Source organism: Hemitrygon akajei, chromosome 3 (genome assembly GCF_048418815.1).
Source record: "Hemitrygon akajei chromosome 3, sHemAka1.3, whole genome shotgun sequence".
Lineage (NCBI taxonomy): Eukaryota > Metazoa > Chordata > Chondrichthyes > Myliobatiformes > Dasyatidae > Hemitrygon > Hemitrygon akajei.
Genome location: NC_133126.1, coordinates 110439809 through 110446633, shown reverse-complemented (window position 1 = coordinate 110446633; position 6825 = coordinate 110439809).

Sequence of the window (6825 nt, the reverse complement as noted above, 5' to 3'; positions counted from 1 at the left end):
AATACTAAATCTAAAAGCGCGGGTATAATAATAATCAATAAGAAATAAGCTGTATCATTGTCTAGGGGATAATGAATTGTCCGATGGAAATATATAGTTCGTTCAGTTCATACAGGCTGCCGCCGTTGGGGACCCTGTGTGGCAATTGTTGGAGAGAGAGAGAGACGGGTTAAAACTTGCCCATTCTGTTTATGATGTCAATCCTTCGAGAGCCGTTGAGAGTTGAGTTCCCCGTTGTTAGCTAAAAACCGTTTTTCCGTGGCAAAGGTCACCGATTCCGGGCAAATGGAAGCGGACGCACGTGGCCTTCCACCAGCTTTCGCTATCACGGGATCGCTAGCGTTTCTTCTGGTGCGTCTGAGGGGCTGTTCCAACAGACCCTCTTTTATCCTGACTCGCAGGGTCGCAGATGTCAATCAGGCTGGGGGTGATGCAATCCCTCCCTCAACCAGCCCACTTTGCCTGAGGGGCGTTCACGTAGCATAGTCTCCAATCCACAAATTCGCCTTCTGGAGACAATGGCCATGTCCCGTAGCTCTACATCGCCGGGGGAATGAGACATCCCGCACGTCTCTCTCTCTCATTTCCTGGGCCCCCTGACCCAACCCAACAGTGATCTTGCGATTCTCACAAAGGAGGGGGCTGCAGGCATAACACCCCCTTTCTTCAACGTGTTTTTACCAGCGGTTAAAACGAAGTAGTACAGAGTCTTACAGGATTGTGAAATCTAACACAATACAAAAGCTTTTCCTTTTCACTACCGAGGAATACAGTTATACAGTCAATTCAGCATCTAAACAGTTAATGATTACAGTGTCACTTCCTTTAATATCTTAACATCTTGTACCTTACTAAAGTCTTGTAGCATCAGACTTCAATTTAATAACCACCTATTTTTATTTCCTCCCCTCAGCGACAAAACTAAGGAGTGGTGATCTTAGCTTACGTGCATCTACAAAAGTTTATGTAAATGCTAATCTTTTGGTCGTTTTCAAACTTAACAGGCAGGCTTCCATGGGGTTGTCTTTATTATTCACATGCTTTGTCGAAATCCCATACAACCGGCTTTGCTATTTAAAAATGGCGTCCCCCTTAACCGTCGCCTTTTTTCCGGTTAGTTCCCACGTGGGGAGCCTGGGTACTTTGGTGAAATAAACTTTTGCCCGCTTTTTCCATAGGAATTATTTTATCAACACTGTGTCCCAAACTTAGACCATCTTCTGAATTTCCACCCAATTCTTTAATTATACACAGGAGGCTAGCCCTCTCGTCAGGACCCTTCAGGCTATGTGTTTTCAGGTCGAACTCTTTGTTCAAGCAGCATTTCAAATTCTGCCTTTTCACACCACACTCTGAAATAACAATAGTACGGGGGGCCCCGTCATCTCCCGGCTTAATCTGTAAGCGATCTGCAGGGTTTAAAATTTCTTCATTCAATTTGGGAACTACAGATTTCCCGTTTCCTTCAATAATAATATTTATCTCCCCATTTTTGAGCTCCGCATTAACTTTTAACACACCTTCGAGCACAAACACCTGGGAACTCTCACTTCCCACTATTACCAAGGTTAACCCTTTCTTCACTGAACCAAGTCTATCTGACCCACAAGGACGGCCGTCTCGTTCAACTGAATCCAATACCTCAGACTTTTTCTGAGCTCCGTTACTAGGTTCAGTGCCACATGCATCCCCATCTTGGACACACTCAAATGGGACATTGGCCTCTTCCAGGCTTTCAATACCCGTACCCTTTTCAAATTCTAAATTCCCCTGATCCTCCCAGTTACTCTCTGGGCAACTCCCTTCCAGAGTAAACTCAACCCCGCGGGCTGAAACAACCTCATCTGCCAACCCAGCAGACTTCTTCAAGGCAAGGGCACCCTTTTCATCTAGGACTGCCCTCATTTCATTATCGGAAACACCTTTAGAATTTTCAACTTCTTCAAACAGTTCTGCCAAATCAGACAGATCATCCCTGTCCAACTCTGGACCTCTTAACCGCTCTAACAGTTCCTCATCTTTATTTTCTGCCTCTAGAACCTTTCTCCTCGCTAAGGGAAGATCTACCTCCTCTCCCTTACCCTCTCTCACTTTACTACTCTTCGTTTTACCACCCTCTAAACCCTCGTGGTACAGGGTCGGTAAAAACGTCTCGGCCATATCAAAACTGGCCAGATTTAAACTGCTCTCATTCTCAGCTGCCTCTCTCGACATGCTGCGAGTGACCGCGCATGCGGGATAGATCTTGGAATCTAGGGGCGGGGCCTCAACCCTCACAGGCTTGTTTGTCAGCTTCACGGCTTCACCCATTTTTCCACCCGCTAAGTCGTTACCAAGAAGGACGTCCACGCCTTCCCCTGGCAATTCCGACAGTACCCCCAATTCCACTGGTCCAGATACCAGCTCACAATTCAGAATGACCCTATGCAAGGGCACCACTTCGGTCCCTTTTCCTATTCCTCTCAGGGCTACCTCTCCCGTCTGAGGACCAAAATCTAGCACCTTACTGCTAATCAATGACAGCTCAGCCCCCGTGTCTCTCCAGATCCGTACTGGAACTGGCGTGCCTCCCTCCCTCACAGACACGGTTCCTTCTGAACAAAACGTCTCACGCCCCTCCTGTAACTCCATCTACCGGGGGCTCTCTCGTCGATTTTCTGATCAACGCAATACAGCCTACAGGTATAGCTGCTTTCCCTTTTCCTGGCTCTTTCCTCGGAGCGGGGCACTTAGACGCAATATGACCCACCTTTCCACAACTAAAACAGGTCAAGCCAGGAAATCTCCTGGCTTCTGGCCTCTCCTCCTCAATTTTACAGCTAGCTCCCGGCTGAGTTTCTCCCTTAGCCGGCAGGCTTTCTCTACCGTTCCCACGGTCTCTCGGGTAACTTTTATTCGAGGAAAACTTTGACTTGTGGGTTAGGGCATATTCATCTGCGAACCTAGCAAATTCTGAGATGGACTTATTCGGCTTCTCATTCAAATACATCCGGATATCCTCCGAAACACAACCCTTAAATTCCTCAATCAGAATTAACTCCCTGAGATGCCAATAATCCTCGTCCACTATTTCTGTGGTGCACCAACGGTCCAAGAGCACACTCTTCTCATAGGCAAATAGTCTGATTCCACCCTTTCTTTAAATTTCTGAACTTTTGTCTATACACTTCAGGTACTAGCTCATAACTCCAGAGAATGGCCGCCTTTACTTTGTCATAACTCTCCTCCTCTTCCTCCTCCATGGACAACGCCATATATGCCCGCTGTGCCTTCCCTTTTAACACACTTTGTAACAACGCCACCCACTGTTCTCTGGGCCACTTCTGATTCACTGCCACCTTTTCAAAAAGCAAGAAATAACTATCAACATCCGTCTCCTCGAACGGAGGTACTAACCTCAACTCCTGACTAACATTAAACCGCTCCTCTCGGTCTGACCCCTGAACTCGTTGCTCTTGCCTTAACTTCTCCATCTCCAAGTCATGTTTCCTCTGTTTCTCTGCCTCCCTCTCCTTCTCGGCCCTTTCCTTCTCTTTCTCAGCTGCTTCCACTGTTTTAACTGAAGTTCATGCTCTCTTTGCTTCTCAGCTCTGTCCTGCTCTAACTCTTTTAGCTGGAGCGCATGCTCCCTTTCTCTCTCGGCCCTTTCCTGCTCCCGTTTCACCTCAAACTCCTTTAGCTGGAGCTCATGCTCCCTTTGTTTGTCGGCTCTTTCATTCTCCTTCTCAGCTGCTTCCAGCTGCTTTAACTTAATTGCATGTTCCAACCTTAATTTCTCCAACTCTAACTGAGCCGTCCCACTAGCTGGTACCTTTTCAGGGATATTTTCCAATACCTCAGCTGTAAACACATTCTTCCCAATATAATACTGAGTTATTGCCCTTCGCACCTCCCGCTTTTTCATTGACAACCTCACCTCTGCGAGGTTTAACCCTTTCGCCAAATTTACCAAGTCTGATTTGGTGGCCGCCTCCAGCGCCTCCAGAGTCGGGTTTTCTATAAATTCCCCCACGTCCATCTTTGCTGGTTTCCCGTCTGGCTACCCGCGCAACCAGATCCAAGTTTGGACTTACAAGCCCGATTCACTGGCCCTCCAATTTGGTATCAAATCTCGAGACGAGAACCCCAAGTGTTACGTACCCCGTAACTGGGTCACTTACCAGCAAAGATAGAGAGGTCCGTTGAAGTCTGATGGTACTATTTTTAACAGTATTTATTGATAGAAATACACAAAAATAATATCAATGCAAACATACAGATAATATACGTCGTCAATACTAAATCTAAAAGCGCGGGTATAATAATAATCAATAAGAAATAAGCTGTATCGTTGTCTAGGGGATAATGAATTGTCCGATGGAAATATATAGTTTGTTCAGTTCATACAGGCTGCCGCCGTTGGGGACCCTGTGTGGCAATTGTTGGAGAGAGAGACGGGTTAAAACTTGCCCATTCTGTTTATGATGTCAATCCTTCGAGAGCCGTTGAGAGTTGAGTTCCCCGTTGTTAGCTAAAAACCGTTTTTCCGGACAAATAGAAGCGGACGCACGTGGCCTTGCACCGGCTTTCGCTATCACGGGATCGCTAGCGTTTCTTCTGGTGCGTCTGAGGGGCTGTTCCCACAGACCCTCTTTTATCCTGACTCGCAGGGTCGCAGATGTCAATCAGGTTGGGGGTGATGCAATCCCTCCCTCAACCAGCCCACTTTGCCTGAGGACGTTCACGTAGCATAGTCTCCAATCCACAAATTCACCTTCCGGAGACAATGGCCATGTTCCGTAGCTTTACATCGCCGGGGGAACGAGACATTCCGCACGTCTCTCTCTCTCATTTCCTGGGCCCCCTGACCCAACCCAACAGTGATCTTGCGATTCTCACAAAGAAGGGGGCTGCAGGCATAACAGTAAATACCAATATCTCTGTGCCTAACTGCTCACTATTGTGAAGAAGTAGTCCTTGATACAAACCTGTGTGCCTGTGATGCTGCTACAAGTTTTTCATTGTACCCGTATCTCACCGTACTTCCGCATGTGACAATAAATTTGACTTGACTCAGGAATAAGTAAGAGAAGGTCAAACATGAGGTCAACGGCAGGAATAAAACCACAAATATAGGTTAGCAATACGGAGAGGATAATGACGTTAATGTCGCTTTAATATAGCCAAGAATTTCATTTCTGAATCAGCAGCTTCACAACGTGCTTTGTGTTGTACATTCTCCAAGTAACAATCTCTATCACTATTCAAGTGTCCGTGACAGCATCACACAGTTAGCACGACTCCAAGAATCGCACCCCACACCCACAACTCCAGCTGGTGCAACATGACAGGTATTTCATCCAGACACCTTAGCACCCAGCTCATTCTCTTTTGGTGTCCATCAGCACCAAACCCATGAGAGATAAGATTGTATCTGATTGCTTTTGGTTCTGAAGGGGAGTGCATTTATTTTGACCTACATTGAAACCAGGCCTGGAGCCACGGAATCACAGAATTGTACAGAACAACAGGCTCTTTCATTCCACTTCAACCATCCTGACCATAATGCCTACCAAAACATGTTAATCTCATTTGCTTGCTTCCATGCCTTTCCTAAACAAGGACCTATCCAAATGCCTTTTAAACATTGCAATTGTATCTGTCTCTACTGCTCCTCTGGCTGGTCAGTCCAGTTAACCACCACCATCCATGTGATAATCTTATTCCCCAGATCTATTTAAAAAATCTCCCCTCTCACCTTAAACATTTCTTTCTCAGCTTCCCTGTCATGGGAAAAATATTCCATCATTCCTATTTAAGTCCCTCATAATGTTATACAGTATTCCCCTATAAGGTTATCCGTCAGCCTCCTATGTTTCAGTTCGAATAACCCAGCCTATCCAAAGCCCATAAGACATAGGAGCACTATTAAATCACTCAGCACGTCAAGTATGCTCCACCATTCCATCATGGCAGATTCAATATCCTTCTCAACCTCATTGCCCTGCCTTCTCCTTGTAACTTTTGGACACCTTGACTAACCAAGAACCAGTCAACTTCCAATTTAAATATACTCAATGACATGGCCTCTTCAGCCATCCGTGGCAATGAATTTCCCAGATTCATCACATTCTGGTGAAAGAAATTCCTCCTAATCTCTGTTCTAACTGGACATCCTTCTATTCTGAGGCTGTGCCTTGGACTCATCCACTATAAAAATACATTCTCTCCATATCCACTGTCTAGGTCTTTGAATACTCAATAGCATTCAATGAATCTCCTCTCATTCTTTTAAACTCCACTGAGTATCAGAGCCATGAAATGTTCCTCATACTTTAACTCTTTCATTCCTGGAATCATTCTCGTGAACCTCCTCTGGACCCTCTCCAATGCCTGCACATCTTTTCTTAGATAAGGGGCTCTCTCATGACTACTCCAAGTGTGGTCTGACCAATGCCTTTAAAGCCTCAGCAACACATCCTTGCTCTTATATTCAAATCTTTTCCCAAAATGAATGCTAGCATTGCATTTGCCTTCGATACCACCAACTCAACCTAAAAGTTACCCTTTCTGGAGTCCTGCACAAAGACTCCCAAGTCACTTTGCACCTCTGACTTTTGAATTTTCTCCCCGTTTAGAAAATAATCCATGCCTTTATTCCTTCTACCATAGTGCATGGCCATACCCTTCCCTACACTGAATTCCTTCTGCCTCTTCTTCACCCATTTTCCAAATCTGTCCAAGTCCTTCTGCAGACTCTCTCTTCCTCAAGACTGCCTGCCCCTCCACCTACCTTTCTATTGTCTGCGAGCTTAGGCACAAAGGCATCGATTCCGTCAGAAGCTG